This window comes from Varanus komodoensis, unplaced genomic scaffold (genome assembly GCF_004798865.1).
Source record: "Varanus komodoensis strain SLA01 unplaced genomic scaffold, ASM479886v1 scaffold166, whole genome shotgun sequence".
Taxonomy (NCBI): domain Eukaryota; kingdom Metazoa; phylum Chordata; class Lepidosauria; order Squamata; family Varanidae; genus Varanus; species Varanus komodoensis.
The window spans coordinates 18,606-40,416 of record NW_025335491.1 but is presented as its reverse complement, the minus strand read 5'-3'; positions in this window follow the sequence as shown (position 1 = coordinate 40,416).

The following is a 21,811-nucleotide window of genomic DNA, read 5'->3' as shown; positions in this document are numbered from 1 at the left end:
CAGTCTAGACTGAAACCGTCTTCATTAAAGTGTACACGGCAGCTATTCCCTATTACCATGGTTTAGTTGACGGTTCACCCATCTTGGGCCCATTGAAGTCCGGGCCCAATTCAAGGTGTTGGTAATGACCTATAAAGCCCTAAACGGCTTGGGTCCTGGTTACCTGAAGGAGCGCTTACATCCATATATGCCCAGTCGCCCCCTGAGATCGGCGGGGGAGGCCCTTCTCCGGGAACCCTCCGTGAAAGAAATTAGGAGGGTGGCTACTCGGAGGAGGGCTTTCTCAGCGGTGGCGCCTAAGTTATGGAATGCGCTCCCCAGAGAGGTCCGCCTGGCGCCGTCATTATTTGTTTTTTGGCGCCAGGCAAAGACCTTTTTATTTAAGCAGCATTTTAAATGTTAATACCACTGAATTTTATCTGGCCAGGGCGGCTTATTTTATAATGTGTGTTTTAAATTATTATGATTATTTTATATGTATATTTTAACTTATTGGTTTTATTTATTGTTGTAAGCCGCCCCGAGGCTTCGGCGAATGGGGCGGCATAAAAATGTTTTAATAAATAAATAAATAAATCTTCTATCAACCAATTATAAAGAGATTTCTTAAGGGTCTTCATAACTGCTGATCTGACTGTTAGTGCTGAAGGGAGTGGATGCATTTTAATCTGGTGTCTCCACTTTGACCATTCCTCCTCAGGTGACCCTCCTAGAAGCCCAGTCTAGTGAAAGAGACTAGCCTCTCAGAGCTTTGCTCTCAGCTTTTCTGATATTCTCAAGGTCTCTCACTATATTAAGATGTTCTCTGAAATGGGGAAAAGGAACTTAAGACTGGAAAAATAAGAAACTGAAAGAATTGGATTTCTTTCAGTCCATACATTCCTAGTTATAATCTGTATCATTCCAGAAGCATTGTTCAAGGGAGAGAGGGCAGTCTCAACTGACCTGGGTGCCAGTAAGATATTTGCAGACACTTACAAGAAAGGGCATGTTACTTTCATGAAAAAGAGAAAAGAAGCCACTGCTGCCACCAATTTTTCCCACTCCAAAAATGCTACTCCTAAAAATTATTTTCACCATCATGAAAAATATTCTGGATTTTCCCCTTCTCTTTTCTTCCAACTTTCCCCACCCTATTTCTGTAGAAAAACATCAGCCTACACTAAAAACATCTAAAATATGAAACAGGACAGATTTGGAATATAAATCATTCCTGCCCACCCAACAACAAATCAAGCCAAAAGGCTTCCAGCTACTATGTAGTGTCAAGAAGCTCTTGTTCATCTTGTAGGACAGACATAGCAAGAACAGTGACTCTTTAATGAAGCCATTCTTTTCAAGCAATAGGTAGAAACAGTACTGCAAAAATGATGTAGTCATTAAACAAGATACAAAATGCCATTAGCAGAAGAAGGTAAAAGAAAACAGGTGGAGGAAACATAGGAGAAACCAGGTTGGATAGCAGGAAGTCATCACTTAACATGTTCATGTAGCCACTTCTCAGTCTCTTGAGACAAATTCCATTGTTCAAGAGCCTGCTTCTTTAACATGTTCTATATGTCAGATTTAACACTTCTACCAAGTCTAACTGTCTGGATTTATTCTTAGCTCTCTAAGCCTTCACTAGTAAATGCCTAGGTATGAAAGCAGCACATCTTAGCTGTGCTTGCTGCAGCTTCAAAAGAGACTATATAGTAGGGTTATATCCAATTATTACAAATTGCATTTACACATTTCAGCAAGCAGGTAGAGTTCATGGTGAATTTGTTGCACTTCGCCATCTCAGATTTACCTCTCACATTTAATAACAGCATGATTCCAGTATGGACTTGGTTCATCTACTTTTAATTGGTGTAGCTCTGAATGTGGTAGCAGGAGTAATGCAATGAATAGCATAAATGGAATAGATAAAACTAACAGACGTTTTGAATAGCAGAAAGAGCTGTAGAGGCAGAGTATAACAATAAACACTGAGTAACTGATTCCCCTTCTAAAGGCAGTATAGGAATGTAAAAAGAGAAGGCAGTTAAAGTATGAATGTAAAAGAGAATGCAATGAAGGTTAAAAGGTCTTATTTGTAGAAAAGAAGCAAATGGTGTTCAGAAAAGCAGAGCTATTAAACCAGTGAACAAGATGGATCTAATTCTGTGCTTTTAACAAGAAATAATAGTCCAAGTTAATCTTGCAATAGTGATTTATTTATTTAATCAATTTATATGCCAGCTTCCTATCATACATTCTCATAGTGGCTTATGTTAAACACTGAAAACAAACTCCTTCTGCCTAAGGTAAGAGAAGCAGTGCTGATGCCTTGCCCTCCCACTTCTTGCTGCAGCTACCACCCACCTTCCTCCCTTTGATTCACTCTGACTGCCTCCTCAGAGCAAGCCAGAAGGCGGGCTCTCTGGAGAGCTGTATCAGCCTGACTCTTTAGAGCTGCCCAGTGACAGATGCCTAATTCTGATGTCATTTCTCAGATCCTAATTCTGATGTCATTTCTCCTGAAGAGCTGTTCCTATGAATTCAGTTGCTCTGCAGCGAGTCTTCCAAGACACCTCTCTTATGGAGGAATTGCCTGTCCTCTGTTATCCCTGGTCAGATAAAAGACCAGCTGGATGCATTGGAGAAAGGTGGACTACCCTAGAGGAGGGGTGTCCCTGGATATCACCTACAGTGCAGGTAATCTCCTAGGATACCTCTCCAGCCAGGCACTGCATGGCTCTTAGGAAGGGCCTGCTTGAAGCCAAGCATTTGAATCTGGGCAGTGCTCTGAAGAGCTGCACTGGTCACTTGTGCAGCTGATGCAGCTACACAGAGAGCCCACCCGCCTCTGGCATGGTCTAAGAAAGTCTTTAGAGAGAGCCAGAGGATGGGAAGTTCCTCTGTTCATCCTGTCTTGCTCTGAGGGTCCCTCAAAAATGGTGGTAGGTACTCCTGAGAGTTTGCCCGCCTGCCCATCCATCTGCCCCGTTTACTCTGAAAGGGTAATCAGAGGGCAAGTTGTTCAGAAGAGCCATGCCAGCTGCTATCTTGGGTTGGCTAGCTCTTGGTATAAAAATTGGGCTGCCATGGCACAAGTAGTAAGTGCTGTGTTGAAAGGGGTTGAATGTAATTATCCCTCTTGAACATATATTCTCCCTCTGTAAAAAATGTCTTTTGTAATTATTTTTTCACTGGGTGTGCTTTGCCCATTTTCTTCCTGTAATAAACATCCTTTGGAGGAATATTTTTACATTGCCTTTCAAGGGAAAGGTTGTCTGATGGGGAAAAAATGTCCTGACCTAGCTCTAATTGGTATACTGGTCAGGACAGAATGATGGTATAGAGGTAAAGTTTGAAGTTCAGGCATTCATCATGACATTCTCCTTAGTCACACCCCTAAGGCAAACATTCAGGAGCTGTGGTGACCCATTTCATCAATCATTTCTAACAGTTTTCAACTCATGATAGCTAATACGTCTTAATTGCCCATTCAAGACCAAGTCATCCCAAAATATTTGCTTTTCAGTAGGCAACTATATATTTGGTACTGGAAAACTTCATTCCTCTCTTCACAGATTCTTGTGAGGACTGCAGCTAGGTTTAGGAATCCTAATTTGGCGGGGGGGGGGCGGGGGGAGTGATTTCAGTGTCTCTGCTAATAAAAACGAGCCAGCACTGCATCCCTGTAGGCCCTGGCTTTCTTTCCACATCACTAGGAAAGATTGTAGTTGGGCATATAGGCTCATTTGACTATACATGCCCATCCATATTCTGTTTCATATAGCCTTGAACTAGTCTCTATTAGAGCTGGATTGGGTTAAAAGTTTTTTTTATACAGGGCAGTGGAGCAGCAATGAAAGCTATTTTCTGTGATTCGTCTTTCCCTGTATAGCTTCTCACCCTTTGAAACACTGTCCGGGTGGCCTGGGTGGCCTCAAGGGGAAAGAACAATGGCAAAGAATCACCATCTTCTCCATTGACCAGATGGGAGCAAGCCTCCACTAAATTACAGAGCTTTCAATCAGTAGATGAACATCGATTGGTACACCCACCCACGTTCACTATATGAGCTCCGATCTGCTGAGATTAAGTAAAGAACAAGTTGTATAAAATAACCAAATAGAACAGTTTTTTTGATAGGTGCTAAAATGCATGCAAGAGTGGAAAGTAAGGGGAGTTTTATTGGTGAATATTTCACCCCCCCCCCATCATGGGAACTTATACAAGCATTAAAAATAATATTCTAGATTAAAATTTTAAAATAGCTTCAGATCTGGTTTTTATAGTGGCATAAGGTTCATAAGGTTGTTTGCAAGATATATAATAATTTGTTAAACACCTATCTTTTTTTCTGTAAAGGTTGCAAATTTGAGAGTTGGGTTATTTTATCTTTTTTTTACTCCACTAAATTTAAAATTTATTTAAATTTTGATATTTATTAAATGCTTATTGAATGTTAAAAATAAACATTCCCAGAAAACCCGAGTCCCTATACTTACAATGCAGAATTAGTGTGAAAATTTGAAACTTAAGACCACTAGGTGGGGTTGTAAACAATATAGTGTTTGTTTCATTTTTATGCTTTGCTGAAGCTGCATCATGCCAAATATATAAGACAAACAATGGTGAATCAATAAGACAAATATGGCTTTTATAACAAAATTTCTCCCTATTGTAAAATTTGAGAAATGTAAGCCAATAACATTATTAATTGTTAAAAAGAAAACAATCCATGTTCAATGAGCATATCAAGATCCATGCAATACCCTTTTTTGTCTCTTCCATGGCCATTTTTCTCATTTTACAGCATGGTTCCCTCTTCATTGTACGGACTTATCAACCCCAACTTGAAGTAGTAAAGAACAGGGAAATCAGGAATGTTAAGCAGCTATAAAAGTTCATTCTGTTTTATTTTATTTATACAGACTGGAGGGAAGCATTCATTGGAGTGGTGCTATTCCATGCACAAATAGCCACACAGCAGTGTATATTTTAATTTTATGTAGCAATAACTAAAAGGGCTGACAAAGCCACAATCAAACAAAGCATACCCAGCTATGCCCAGTAATCTGAATCTGACTTTAAATACCTTCCCGAGAAATTGCTTTGTTGCAAAAACATCATACTGCTGTGTTGTGTAATTTATGCATTCTTTCCAGTGTAATGTGAGGAGGACAAGGTCACTTTTTACATCACTTGAATGATTGAGTGTATATTCTGGGGTTAAGATACTCTCTTTCTTTCTTGAATGTCCAGGCTTTTGTCTTTTAATAAATCTAGAGGGTCTTCTCCCCCCAACGCACATCACCTATTTTTCCACTGCCTTGCACGTATAAAGCACGTAGCTGTGTAGCTGCTGGAAAAAACACCAGTTTCATTGTTTGTATGTCATTATCAATGTCAAAGATTGTCTTTGCAGCTTGGAAAAGACTTTGTATTGAACAAGAATCATAATGGCTGACATTTTCCCCCCACCTTCTGGGTCTTTCAATCAATTAGGCCCTGACTAGTTTTGAAATCCGTCATAGCTTTTCAGTTGTCCACTGATTCTTCCTCAAGATCATCACTCTTCCTCAGCTAAGGTTGTAATACAAGAACTTAGCATATTGCTGAACTAGGAATATTCTCCCTGAATTTAAATAATGTGTTATACAGTAAGTAGGGGGAAAACATTCTTTGTATGTTTGAATATGGTTGTACTGAATTGCAGATTATCACTTATCTGTGAAGTTTAAGATCTTGGATCAAATATATTTTAGGATAAGCAAAATAAGAGCTGGAGACAATGGCAATGTAGCCATCTATTCAGTGTTTAACATGTGAATGTATTCCTGCTTATATGTTTAGATCAAGAATAGTTTACCTTGCCTGTAAAGCTTGGTGGTAATATTTTCTCATTCATTCATTCATTCATTCATTCATTCATTCACTGAATTGATACAATTTATTTGTCACATTCTCTAGTTTCAAAATACCCAAAATGATTTACAAATCAAGGCTAAAAACATGAAATGTCACAAAATCAAATAGCAACCAAAAGCAACCTTACCACCTGATGAAAAATAACCAATGTAGGTGCAGCCACCACAACACAAACCTCAAACCAGCAAACAGGGAAGATAAGAGCATCTGCATCAAAATCTCAGACACTGAAAAATGTCTGTCTTCCTGAAAAACGAAATGATTTAGCAATGAACTGTGGCTAGAAAAAATAATAATTAGATTGCTCCTGGAAGGGTGAATGGCATGACAGAGAAGGCCTTGTCCCACACTCCTTTAGAGCTCAGCTTGTATCAGCTGGGGCTCTTCCAGCCAATTGATTAAAAAACTTGTATGAGATAAACAGGACACTTAGAGTATTTAGGGCAGTGGTGGGCTACTTGTCCTCCATACGTTTTGGCTTGTCATCATCTTCTTCTTCTTCTTCTTCTTCCTCTTCTTCTTCTTCTTCTTCTTCTTATTATTATTATTATTATTATTATTATTATTAACAACAATTTCATTTCTATACCACCCCACAACTGAAGATCTTTAGGCAGTTCACAACAATTCATAAAAACATACAGGGCTTACAGCTCCTGCAACCTCTTCCCATTGGTTATGTTGTCTTGGGCTGATGGAAGCTGTAAGACAAAACATCTTGAGGACTACATGTTGCCCATTTCTGATTTGGAGCTTGAAAAAAACCACCAATTTATTTATTTATTTTAGTTACCTCCTGCTTTTTTCCTGCAAGGAAGCCAAGGTGACTTACATAAGTAATGCTCTTCCTTCTCTCTATTTTATCCTCACACAACCCTGTGAGGTAGATTAGGCTGAGAGTCATTGACTGGGCCAAAATTACCCACTGAGCTTTATGGCTAAGAAGGAAATAGAACCAAGATCTCCTGAGTTCCAGTTCAGCAGTCTAACCACTATGCCTCACTGGTTCTTTGAAAGGTTTACTTCATTTGACATATGCATGATTAATTACTATTATTATTATTATGTGGCTAATGTCCAAAGGTTTTGAGTGCATGTTCATAATGAGTACAGTAATTATGACTATAATAAAAATAAAGTGATGAGAAATTAAAACCATTGGCATATGACTCATGGATACCAGTTTGGAAGCTTGTAATGCTAAGCCCTCTATCATCTGAAGGTCATGAAATTACACTTTTGATCAATTCATGCAAGCAAAGCATTCTCAATATGTTTAATCTAGGACCAAATTAAATGGAGTATTAGTTGTGTTAAGTAACAGCTATACAGCAAATGGATCACTGTTTTGCAATAGAAATTTCAGATGTTTGGCTCCTGATCCAGATTGGTTGGAGTGTGTGTGTGGGGGGGTACATTGTAGGAAGGGTTTAGACTGTCTACCCCACCTGCAATCCAGACTGGGTACTCTGTGCCTACTTTAGACATTAAAGCAATGTCTGTTTTGGCTGTGAAGATACATAGATATTCCAAATAGTATTAGACTGGAGCTTCTCAGTAATATTCCTTAAAACTGGAAATTATGAGGGAGATGTTAGGCAATATGAGAAATTTTGAGGGATTATTTATTGAGAAAATATCAAATGAACATTTTAAAAAGAGGGATCAGCCTATGCAAAAAAGGCAGCTATGGAGATCTTGTTCTGAACTGTAGGGAAAAAGATGAAGAGTAGCCATAAAACTAAGCAGAAAGGTTTTGTCTAACCATATTCCCATGTTTTGTTTTGTTATGCAGCTGAAGAGAATATTTTTAGAACTCAAATGTAAAAAATGTCAAGACACAAACATTATGAGTCTTCCTTTTTACTGCAGTGTTATAATTTCCACAGCAGTAGTATGTACCAGTTCTCAAAGAAATGTTTTATGTTTAAAGGAATATTTTATATGCTCAACACTGTTCTCAAACAGCAGCTAGAGATCAAGCTATTATTAAACATAATTAAGTCTAACTTAGAAATAATATTACAATTGATGCTTAGTATTATTCATAGTCTTCCCAACCAGCTGTTTTATCAACAGTTGGGTCAATTTTTCCTCTTCATGGCTGATTGCCAGACACTAAGGCTGGCAGACCAGAAGAATACATTACTATTTTTGCTATTCCATTGGACATTTTGTATTTGCTATTCCATTGGACATGTATGGAATTTCCAGAGGGCAGAGTAAGGAAGTTGCACATGTATATTAATGGTTTTAAGACATGTGTATCTGTTTATATTGGATTCTAGATATGTGATTTCATCCATGGTGACAGGTATTTTTATATCAGATATTGGCAACCCCAATTATTCAGAAGCCTTAGTGCTAGCATAAATTTAGGGTATAATCCTATGGCTTGTGTCTCTGATGTATCTTACATGCACCTTATGCTTGGAATTAGATGCTGTGGCACTGTCCAGTTTTGCTGCTGCTGTAGTGCCTTGTGCTGGGTATTTCCAATTTAGTGCTAGGGAGGGCCAGGCAAGAAGACTGGGATGATGATTGGAATTGGTACAAGACCTCAACCGCTTCTCTTTCCTGTCCCCCAACATGCCCCCCTTTGCCCCTCTCCAAGACCCTGGAATCAAAAATGAGGAAACTGAAGTGGTCATACTTTGGGCATATAATGAGAAGGAAGACTAACTGGAGGAGACAATGCTGGGGAAAGTCAAAGGCAGAGGAAGGAGGAAGACCAACTATGAGATGGATTGATTTCACAAAGGAAACCACAGCCTTGAGTTTACAAGCTCTGCGTAGGATTGACAAGGCCAGGACATTTTGGCGGGCTTTCATTCATAGGGTCACCACAACTCAGGGATGACTGGACAGCATGTAGCAACAAGAAATGACTGTCTCAGTTCTTAAAACAATCAAAATAAACCCACAAGTATAAAAATAATAGTGTATAACTACTTTTTGTTTTACTTATACTATGCACCAGCAACTCCAAAGACTTCCCAGGAATGCAAACAATATGAATATGATAATAAACCTGTACAATATACAAAAAAAGTGCAGTTCATCCTAAACCATATTAAACAGCAGCTTCACTTCAAGTATGTAACAGGAAAATTATTAGAAAGAATCTTAATTATCAATGTAAAAATCTACAAAAATGGAGCAATCTGGCAACTAAACAACCAGGTGAGGCCCCCTAGGGAAGGCATTCTAAAGAGGAAATGGTAAGATGGTCTTAACTATCACTATTTATGAACTGCAACCAGTTTTTTCAGGGCTGGCTCAAAGTTTACAGCCATGGTTAACATTTGAAATGTGCAACAAGTGTGCTGTTGTTTTGTAGTATATAAGTTATCTTTTTGCCTTGGCTTTCAGTCTCAGGACAGTGCACATAATAAAAACAAAGCAATCAATAACTTCAACAATATAGCACTAAAATAGCAACTATGCACCAAATACAAAATAACAAATTATGGAAGTAAAGCACTTTAAAACTCAACTTTAGGGCAAAACATAAAATGCAGAACAGGACAATAAAAACATATAGAAGTAAATGTCTAAGAACAGAAAAACATAAACATTTGGCTGGTGTCAAATATTAACAAGGAAGATACCACACGCATCTCTCTAGGCATGGCATTCCACTGTTTTGGGGCCATCAGACAGGCCAGTTGGATGGTGACCTCAGGAGGACACTTGAGAAGTTGCCCGAAGCTATAAAGGGCTTTACAGGTCAAATTGAACTGAACCAGGAAATGAACCAAGAGTCAGTTATACAATACTTCTGGAATATAAACTGTAAAGCCAGGTCAGTGCTTTATTATATTTATATCCTGCCTTTTTTCTTTCAAAGAACTGAAGGTGGCTTACACAATTTTCCTTCTCCTCTCAATCTTATCCTCACAATGATCTTACCCTCTCCTGTGAGGAAAGTTGGTTTAGAGTTAAGGTTGAGAGTCTGTGATTGTCCCAAAGCTCCATGGCTCAGCGGGAACTAGAACCCAGACCTCCTGAGTCCAGTGCTGCATTCTTAACCACTAAACCACACAGGCTCCCTTGTCATCGTAGTTTATATAACAGAAGTTCAGATTGCCTTCAGAATAAGCGAAACCATGATTTTTCCAGACCCTTTCTGACAAATTTTTGATATAACACTTTATCAGTGCTGCCTTGAGGAGGTTTGGCAACTATAGAACCATCTCTTTGCTAGGTGCCTTATGTTTCTGGAATCCAGTGGCCCAGCCTGTCTGGCTGTACAGTATTAATCTATTCTGTCTCCTAATTCCCAACTAGTCATGCAAGACTTTAGACAGGCCTGCTCACTTTTTCTGTTTCTATCTTTTCCATTACAGCAGATGGGCTTCAAGTAAACTCAATGTTACAGCATAGACGAGCTGTTATAAAATAGCCAACAAAGATGCATTAATGATTTAATCATTAAGAGTGTGAGGGACATGTTGAACAGTCCATCAATGAGAATAAGTAGCCTTTACTACTATTAAACATCACATTGATTGCTAATCCCATTGACTGCTAATCCTTTCCTCAAGAATCTTTTCTGCTGATTTTACACTAATTCTGTTGTTGTTCCACATTTTAATATGTCTATCATCATAGATTCCAAGGTTCTGCTTTTTTATGCATAAAAGATTACATTATCGAGAATAGCGCATGTAGGCAAACTGGTGCCCTTCAGAAGCTTTGGACTACAACATTATCATCCACTGTGATCTAAATAGTTTTAGCAGTATGTAACAATTCTCAACATGGTGCAAAATCGTTGTCAGTGACAGAGCTAAAAACACTTCAAGTTTGACCACAAATGTAACAAGAATGCTTTATCTGAGCAGTTACCCAAAGCATGTGGAAAATACTTGTGGGAATCAACTCAAGGTCATAGAACTGAAAATAAACACTCATCCTAGACAAGTGTGTAGAAAGTTCACTCTCAACAAGCAGAATGAAAATGCTGTTTTCTTGATCAACATATTTCTCAAAAGTGTTCTGGAAAAGAAGAGACTGAAGAGGTTGACTTAAAGCTTTTGTTGACTGACAAGGGTTTGCTAAAGTAACTACAGGAACTCCATGGGAGTAGCTTTCCCTGCTGCTAATTCCAGCTTCCTAATAGCAGCCCTACAGGTGCTTAGCAATTGTTTGCCTCTTTTTTCTTCTGTCTCTGGCTTCTCTTGATCTCCCAATACCTGGCTCCAGATTACTAATGTCTTCCCTGCTGAGCAAAAGACACATCTATGGAATCTAGTTCTTTGAACCTGGTTCTAAATGGTGTGAAATCTACTAATTGCTGACAGTTTGCCCTTGTCTGTGCTTTCATTTGAACAGAATTCAGCATTGTTTTTGCTGTTGCTGACATCCTGTGTTGACAGCAGATAAATGTCTGAGTTTAGACACTGCCTTAGTACATGAAGGTTGAACTGTTGGATGACAAAGGTGTAGAAAGATTACTGAAGGAGGACAGAAAGATTGAAGAAAAGCTGAATGAGTTGTTTGTGTTGGCATTTTTGGTGCAAAATATTGAACAGATATTTATGCATGTACCTGTGTTTTAGAGATAGAGCAGGGTATCTGAAGAACATGTCAAATAGCTAACGATGCATTATGTTCTAGAGTAAGTTGACAGGGCTAAAAGACTCATAATAAAAGCATGCAACTTTTCCCTAAAATCAGCCTTTTCCTGGAGGTGTGGTTCCCAACCATCTGGGACATGGGGGCCATATTAGAGTGTCCAATGCCTAAAGAGGGCCACATCTTAAATCAAAGTATAACAAAATTTATACCCTATGGATTTGGAACAAAAGTAAACATTCAGATGTCAACGAAGAAATGTAAGTTTGAATTCAATCCATTTAGAAATTTTTTTTACCATGGAATCCTTTTATCTAGCTACACATTCTTACCTAGACAGTGTGATTTTTCTGGCTGTTTTCTTTTAATCCAGGCATTAATGTCCAAGTCAAGGTTTGTGACAGATACCCTTAAAATGTCATGTAAATGTTCATCTATAAGTCTTGACCTACACTTGGATTTCACAATTTTCATCTTGGAAAAAGTTTGTTCACAGATGTATGTGGTGCCAAAGATTGTGAACGTGCCTGCAACAATTTTATTTAAGTTGATAAATGTATCAGATAGACCACAATAGAAATCTAGCAGACTATTTTCTTTATAAATGTCTTTGTAACATCTAAAAAAGTTACTTGTATCTTCCAATGATGCTTCAAATGGATTCTGAAACATTCCTATTTCTTTTCCATGCTTATGGCTATCAGTGAATCTATTCTAGAATTCCACCTACAATAGGTTCAGTGTTTTGATTTGTCTTTAGCATAGGATTGTAAATTCCTGTCCTTATCAAATTTTATTTCATTCCAATATGTGAAGTTTGAAAAGGTACTTTCACTAACTTGCTTCACAAAAATGTTTAGCTTTGTCTCAAAACCTTTCAATTCTGAATGTCACAGAACATTGGGAACCAGTGCTATAGAGATTTAGAAGATTACTAGTGAAGTAGACAAAGTGGATAAAAAAAGCATTTTCTTTCTGTCATCATTCTTGAAAATTGGATTCAGGACAAACTAAGAGAATAGTTCTTCACATTATACCTATTTAACATTCAGCATTTGCTGCCTTAAGATGGGGTGAAGAGGTCTGCAAAGCACACACTTTGCATATAAAAGGTCTCAGCTTCAGTCCCAGGTAAGACTGGCTAAGACTGAGATACTGAGAAAGCCATTGCCAGTCTGAGTACTGGACTTTGATCATACTAAACTAGATCAGCCAGTGGCCTGACTTGCTATAAAGCAGCTTCTTCTGGGTTCCATCCAACATCATATCAGTGGACTTCCACTTGCACAATGGAACATCCCCTTCCTCTCCTCCCCACTGTACCCCACACATCAATGTGTTACAGAGGATCCCCAAAAATTCTGCAACAGATTGGAGGGCACAAGAGGGCTGCAGAAGGACTTTATTTTGCCAACAGTGTCTGCCGCACTAGTTTGATACAGCCTTATGTTACTTATTAGGTAAATTATAGCCTTTAGAGTTTTAAGCAGTAATAATGTTTAACTTTTATCACTCATACAGATTGAAGCAGACTGACAAAATATAGGAATGCTTATCAAAATAAAGGTCGTTGGTAGTATAGTCTTTCAAAGGGGCCAGTGTTCTGAGATCTTAATGCAACTGCATGATATACCCTTCTATCCCTGTAATAGGAGTCTCTTGGCCATCGTGAAAACTTTGATAGTCTACTGCCAATGGCAAAAAATGCTGTAAAGAACTCTGAAAAGAAATAAAATGATTGTATCACAGAAACAATTAAAATGCAATATCAGGCCAACATTTGCCATGTCCTTCTAGACTCCTGAATGGGTGCAGGGAAAATGGAAAAGCCCCTTTCTGTTCTAGCGTGTGGAGCCCAATGTCATATTGAGTGATTGGTGTCAAATATGCAGCCTCTAGGCCTCCCCAATCAATGGTAGATGAGAGAAGACATGATTTATTATATAATCAGGGAAGTTCTACCTACTTATAATTTATAAGTGAAAAGTATAGGGCTGAGAGCTTCCCAAAAGAAATCTTCTAAAGAATTTGTTGAATATTTGGGAGTATGATTTAGGAATAGACAATGCTTTGCCTCACAGAATATTTGAGACCAAACTTTCATCTTTAAGTTTTACCTCATATACTGAGTGAATGGAGCCACTCTCTAAGGGCCATAGAAATTTTAGGTGACAGATGTCAGATTCAATTTTATTCAATGGGGAATAATCTCAGATAAGTTGTGCTATAAGGGCATGGAACTGTCATCTAGAAAAAGGAACAGGGGAGGTGTCTGTCCCCAAGGACATAAGCTCTGATTTAGCCCAATTGATCATATATGATGATATTGACTGAAACATGCCTATTAATTTGATACATTCCAGTACAGAGTTTTTAGGATCATCAGTAAACAGTAACATATTATCTGAATAAAAGATGCTCTTATACTTATGGTATGATAAACAAAACCCCATATTGCCCTGTTTTGTCAGATGGCATAAGCCAATATTTTCAGACAGATATTGAATATCAGTAGAAAGAGTGGACATCCCATATATTTGTGCTCCTTTCAAGTGGAAGTGTTGGAGAAAGGACCCCATTGGCCCACTCTGTGACCCTGAGTTTGGAATATTCACTCAGGCTGGAAATTCTTGAGGAAAGCCAAATTGTGAAAGTGTGGTAGTGATATATAGCCAATAAATCTTATCAAAGGCCTTTTCAGCTTCTAGCAATAGGATATCAGCAGGGAACCTTCTGGAAGCATTAAGTTCTACTTGTTCTACCAACAATCTCAGACTTCCTGTTTCATACCTGGTATATATGAACCCTGACTTATTGGAATGTATTAGTACAGCTATTATTTCTGAACTGCATTAGCTAGTGCATTGGTGAGGATCTTGGCATCTGCATTAATGAGGGAGATTGGTCTTACAATGTGCACACAATCAATCTTTGCCCAGTTTGGGGATGACTGAAATATGACCCTGGATGGAAGTGTGCCTATTGAAAAGCATTCTGAGAGAGCTCTAAAAATCTGGGTATTACAATTGTAGAGTAGGCTTTATAACACCCAGTGGAGAATCCATCAAAGGCCTTTCCTGCGTTTATGTTCTTAATAATTCCCTCAATGTCTTCCTTTTGTAAGGGTTCTACTAAGTACTCCCCTTTGCTGCCTATCCAACTGAGGAAGGGTTAGATTGGAGAGAAAACTCAGCTGCCTCTGCATCAGGGGTCTGTATAGCATTCCAAATGAAAACTGTGGAACTGGGCATTAATTTGTTGTGGGACAGTGACTCTGTTACTTACCTTGTCCTTAATTAGTAGTATGTATTGTCTAGCCCACTGTAGCTTCAGACAATGTGCAAGGCTTTTGTCTAGCTTCTCCTCTTGCTCCCAGTAGCTCCAGTGGAAGCAGGTTAAATAAAATTCTACATTAGATGTTAATAGCATATTAAGGCTGCATGTAGCACAATTTTGCTTAGTGCACAGGTCTGAGGAAAGGTGAGCAGTGAGCTGGGATAAGAGTAATTTCACCTCCTCTTGAAGCTTATTTTCCTGTTGTAATCCTTTAGAGGAGTTTTAGAGTGGTTTCCTCTTAGATTGTCTAGTTGGATCTCTGTGTATAACTTCCCCCCACCTTTGTATGCTTTTCCTCTTCATGATAGTTGCACTATATATACACTGTTTCCTCTAACAGTAATTGCCTCTGGGAGATCTAAGAGTTAGAAGTGATTGATACTATCTGATCAAAGCAGAAGCAGCAGTAAGCAGCAGGAAAACCAAGTAAATTGGAAGAAAACTCCAAAGAATATTTGCACTCCCTCCACATAACTTTTGCCACCATGACTTTAAAAAAAAACACAAAAACAAGTATTTTATTTGAGAAATGTAAGGTAACAATGGTAGAACAAAAATATCAACACATGCAAGAAAAAACATCAGTACTCACAGTTTGTCATATATGCCATCATGACTTTGATATCATTGGTTGATTCCATTGCCAGAACCTGGCATTCTGGATTGATTCTTTGTTAGACAACACAGTCCATCTAATTTATTCTTGAGAGCCACTCTGAGTCATGACATCTGAAAAAAATTATACAAATAGTGTAAAATACGCATTGCCTTTTGAAGTTGTTGCCTTTTCTTTTGAAGTTGTTGCCTTTCCTCTCCCCCTGGTTCCAATGTTACTTGTTTCTTCCCTAGAAGACAGTCCTTATTCTCACAATACTGCACAAAGAGAGAAAGAATGAGAGAGAGAGAGAGAGAGAGAGTGTGTGTGTGTGTGTGTGTGTGTGTGTGTGTGAGAGAGAGAGAGAGAGAGAGAGAGAGAGAGAGAGAGAGAGAGAGAGAGATTATTTCAAGTGCTTCTGATGCCACACACAGCTTGTGGAATATCACAGAATGCCCAACAGCTGGTCAGAGTCAGGTGAGGGAGTGAGCAGGCAGGTCTGGTCACTGTGAGGAGGCTGTTTAAATAATGAGACATGAAGGTCAACCATGTGTCCTGGAAGGAGAAAGTAAGGCAGATTCAGACAAGGAAACAGGAAGTGCAGCCACAGTAAGCAGGAGGACAGCCACTGATATTGAGTTGGGGCTACCAGGAGCCTGGCAACATGTCCCTGACCAAGACCTTCTCTGTATCTAGGCAGCCAAGGAGCATCCAGCCTAGCCAATTAGCAGAAAGTGGAGTTTGGGAAACCATGACAGGCTTGTGTGTATGAGCTCAAGACTAGTTGTGTGCAAAGCTACCCTCCCAAAGATGTAACTACAAAAAACTTTACCTGGTAAAACTGCTCATTCTCTCCTCTTCCTTGGGTTGATGAGGTTGAAGAACGTGGCTTCAGTTTCCTCCTACATAGGAAGAGGATTACAAGGTGTAAAAAAAATCCAAGGAGGGACTTATGCCACCCTGTGCCACATTTACTGGACCACCTGATAGGCACTTGGTATGAATGCAGCTAATTTCTCCACATGGCAAAAATTGCCAGAATGGCCAGCTTAGGGCTCAGTTATTTCAACCAAAGGTTTCACTGATGGCTAACAGTGATTTCCCTATCGCGGGAGGACTCGTTGATGGTGCTATCATCTGGCACATTTAATTCCAGCCTTGAGGTCTTCCTCTTGTAGCTGTAGCATTGAGAAGCGCCTTAAAAGGAGTGACTATCCAGATGGAAATGTGATTTGATGCCATCCTAAATAGAAGTGAGTTAAATCACTCCTTGGCACAACCCCAAATAACTTTGTGGGCATGCTAAACCTACGAGGGACACTCCCGAAACCCATCTATGAAGGTGATACATATCTTGCAATCATTCTGTTGGACACATGCCTGATACCTTGCCTATTAGCCAACTGGTGATATAATGAAATGGGAATTTTCTAAATCATCTAGGAAGTTGGCATGATTCTTCCCTTATATCAATTTTTGCATGGTACTGTAACTGTATACCCTATTTCTCTACATCAGCCGTTCCTTACAGACATGCTTTATTTCACGGTCTAGGATCTTCCAGCTAGCACTGCTGGCTGGGGAATGCTGAGAGTTATAGTATAACTCATCCAGAAAGTACCAGGCTAGGAAAGGCAGCCCTATATAATTGTAAATAGACCGCCCCCCCCCCCCAAAAAGCCAGAAGCAACTATCTGGAGGGAAGCAAGACCCATAGCCCAAAACCCAATCTATGAAGCTATGAAGATTAATAATTGACTAATTATTAATCTATTGTATTGGATTAGTTATTCTTTAACACACTTTTAAAAGTTAAAATATTTACTTCACACTTCTTAATTTCTTTGCAGGGCATACATTCATTACAGGTTTAATCTTACTCTCACAGTGAAGTCATGCCAAATGTCCACCTCTCTGTTATAACCCAGCTTCTCCAGTATATAGTATACTGCAGAAGCTAAATACTGGAAAAGCAGTATATAGTATACTGGAGTAGCTTGCCTGAGTTCTCCAGTCAGAGTCTTTCTTTCTACTTGTAAATAAATGTGTACAAATGTATGCCTAAACCGGGCTTACAGTTTTCAAATCCTGTTCTCAGGAGTTGCCCTACTGAGCACAGAGGAACTCCTCCTAAGCAAATAGTTTCAGCATTATGAGACAAAAAAAAAGAGACGCCCCGTTTTTCTTATATAATTGTGCTTGCTTGTTGGCTCACCATCACTGGAGTTTGTTGTTTATACTGTTGTAGCTGCATCTTGCCAAACAGGTTTTTCTTATTCTGCTCTCCTTTCTCCTATTATTACAGGTACTAAAACAAGAACACGGTGCTACATATTTTCTATACAAAGAAATATAGCTTTACGTATACTGTTTCTATATATAGTCCTGCAAGGTAGTCAGCTTCAATCTTGACTGACTCGAGACCTGCCTTTAACCTCAACTGATCCCCTCCCTTCCTTTTTCTGGGCAGCAGGACTTGGGGCCAAAATCCGGTGCTCTACAGTCCAGGGGCCAACCAAATGCCCATCTAAAGAGTGGCACGTGATACAACACCAACAGGTGCAGTATCAGTACTGGGGCAGGCATGTGTAGAAAGGGAGTCCAGTTCTTGTACATCACAGTCTACCTGGATAAATTTGTCTAAATCTGATGAGGCAAACGGGCAGAGTTGGGCAGAGACCTGGGAAGTTTCAAGGTTACTAGTGAAGATTCTGAGGAAGGGAAGGAAGGGGAGCAGGCAGTTGAGGGAGAGTTTCTTGCCTCTGCAAGGAGATGGCAGATGAAGTGTGTGGAGCAATGAGCCACCCTGAGAGTAAAGTCAGGATCTTTTCCGAAAGGGAGAAAAGGAGGGGATGTTTCAGTTTGGATTCAGCTCTTCACATGGACAGAGGCTTCTCCCACATCTCAAATGGTACACTGCTTTGATTTATACCATTCTGTAAATTGTTAAGCTTTAATAAAAGGGCTGTGCTTCTAAAGTTTTGTCTGAATCTGCTGGAGAGGAAAAGAGGGAAAGGAGCTGCTAGGGCTGACACAGATGGTTGCAACATCCTTTACTTAATTTTGTTTTTTTTTTTTTTTTTTATTTTTATTTTTGGGGGGAGGGTGCCCAGTTATGCACATGGTTATAGATTCTCATTTTATTATTTTTATTTTATGTGTTATCTCTTTCTGTAAGCCCCCCCCCCAAAAAAAAAGAAAGAAAAGAAAGAGTGCTTATACCCAAGTAAATGCATTTGGCATCAGTGCAGCAAAAGCAAACAACATTTTCTTCTTGTGGTCATGACAGTGTTGTGATCAAAATGAGTTTAACAACGCAAAAGTGTACTTTTTAAGAATCAGGGTAGGCAAATGGAGAAATGGTTGCAATCAATAATTTCACTTGTAATGGAGCGAAATATCATATTCTTACATTTATACCCTGCCTTTCATCCTCTTGCAAGGAACTCAAGGCAACTTACAAGGTTCTGTTGCTTTCCATGTTATCCTCACAACAACCCTGTGAGGTAGGTTAGGTTGAGAGTCCATGATTGGCCCAAAGTCAGCCACTGAGCTTTGTGGCCAAATGGGGATTTAAATCCAGATGTCCCAAGCCCTGGTTTCTAAATGGATCCCTGTCTACCCTCCATCCACTCCTGAGGTAAGTAAACTCATTGCCTCTTCTTCTTCTTCCCCTTCCCCCTGCATCTTTCTACATTGTTTTTTTAAAGCAAATGTTGAGATCCCATGGAGTGTCCCATCTATGGTCAGATTCTCACTATCTGAAGACCAGTGTAGTATAACTGTTGTTATTACTACTACTACTACCACTACTACCACCACCACCCCTATTCCTGCATTTCTATACTGAAGTTCTCTGGGTGGTTCACAACATTTAAGTCACCCATTCATATTTAAACCAGGCTTAGGTTCCAAGATTAGGCAGGATCAGGCACTTCAGTCTATATTTTAATGTGGATGGGATAGGCTCAGGAGGGATGGAGAGCGAAATGGCCAAATTATTAGGACAAGGAAAATGAACCAACCACTTCATATCCACTGTGTAAAAATAGTCTGCCATCCATGGATCTAAAACTTCATATTCAACCCTAACATGAAACATATTAAACATTTCCCCAAAATATCAGTGGAAAGGGCAGTCTGATGGGTATTTATAGGCAGATGGGTATTTATAGACCCATCTTTCATTCACCCGTTGAACTGAATGGCAAGCAATAAGTAGGAGCACCTGGCTCTCCCCATGATTGCTGTCATGCTGCATTGGTGGTTTGTAAAAGTGTGGATCATATGAGCCACCCCCAGCTATGGGTTCTCCTTACACCAGTGGGCAGTGCCCACATGTGAGGGAGGGTAGGTTGAGAGGAGGGCCTTTTCCCTTCATCCGATTCCCCAGTTTGGCACATCCAAGATCATGAGCAGTGTCCAAAGCTGCCACTCCACAGACACCACTGACTTAGTGACCTGGAGTGGAACACCAATATCATGTGACAGCTTTCCAATTCAGTGGGAAACTGTCAACCAGCATATGCTGTTTTCACTGCACTGCAGGCCTCTGCAAGTGGAACTGTAGCATTGGTTACTGCCTATATGCCTTGAGGTTGTGCGAAGACAGAAACATGCATGAAAGTAATGCAGGCCCCAGTCTTATACCTAAGTGCCTGGGAGTAATGACTCAGTTGGGGCTTATTTCTAAGTAAATACATGTAGGACTGAACTCTAATTATAACCAGAAGCACTCTGTTTTAATCTACATTTATGATGTTCATTTCAACATATAAAATGTGTAATGTTGAAAATGTTGTTTGCTCATTTATTTCTGTTTTGATCAATTTGACTTGTTTTAATGAACAATTTCATCACAGGCAGTACATAAATCCCAGAGGCTGGCCTTTAATGCTTCCAATCCACATTAGATATGAAAGGTTAATCTTGATTTTATTATTTTTAGAGCCAAAATTTGGATTGGAACAGTTTCCTTTCAAGAAGGCAATGCATATTCTAGTTACAATAATGCTCAAGCATGACATAGATTTTCCCACTTGTGAGAATTTCTGTGACTTCACAGGACCACAAATTAGTTGTTACTCCATGCCAGAAAGTGCTTTAGGCATTTTTCTTCTTAACAGAGTCTTGCCAAAAAATCTCAGTAGGGGATAGTAATGAATTTATGTGGTTTAAATGCAACATGAAACAAAAGGAGTTAATTAAAAGAAGTTGTGGGAATGGATGGAAGAAAAAGAGATGTAAGCAGACAACATGGAATAGTTTCTATGATGTGTTGTTTTCCTTGTTATAGGAAGGGGCTCTTGACAGTTTTAGAGATTCTAGAACACCTGAAACTAAATCCATTGCAAGGTTCCAAGACATTTTCTAAGCTCACACAAACATGGAACATGGGTGCATGCTTTAATATCTACAGAAATACACTGTTTGTACGTCATGCCTCATATGAACATTTTGCTTGTTGACAGAAAACACAATTTTGTTGTAACAGGTCTTTTTCAAACTTTAGTTCAACATTTTAGAGTTCCAAAAGATTTTTAAGCAAAGGGGGGATGGCGTAAAGCCACATTGTTTTTTTCTAATGCAGTATGCTGAAAGAATATAAAAAGTCAAGAAATCAAACTGGTGGTATGGAAAATGTGTTTAGATTAAGAAATAGCAGATGGACACAAGTTCCTGAAGATGTGGATACAGTACAAATGATTTTTGTTAAAAACATTTTGCGATGTGCTGTGAAGTTACAGGGAGAGAAATACCTTTGAACTACTGTGTTGCAGTACATTTAATCCCTGGGAAAACCAAAGTTTGGAGTGGGTATTAGACATTTTAAATAGTTGTGGTAAGTTGAGCTTAATTCCTTTCTTTCTTTGGAGGGGAAATTTTAATGCTATGATTAGAGTCTCAGACTTGCTTCCAGTTTTGTTCTCTGCACTTCTAAGCATACCTCTGTTATTTTGGGAAGACGTAGCTTCAGATTTAGCTACATGTTACACTCATTGCACAGCATTCAGTTGACCCTCTTGTTTGTAACCATACATGAACCTCAATCCAGATCGAGAGTAAACTGTGCATGGAGGAGGAGATCCATCCTTCCTTCCACAGCCATTCCAGGCAACACTATCAGTCCCTCCACCCCAAGCTATTGCTCCTGAACCTCCTGGGACATTACTTTCTCTTGGAACTGTGCCACACTGCCTGTCCTACCCCCCTAAACAAACGTGTGGTCCTCAGTTGTGATGAAATATACAATCCTGTTGCCAGTCCAGTTGGCTTTGGTACACGGAATGGAAAGGATGCTATCTTTTCCTTTGCCTCAGGCAGCATTGAACCAGAGATATATGGTTATATGGAATTCTGATTTTCAGAGCAAGAAAACCATGCATTATAGGGGGA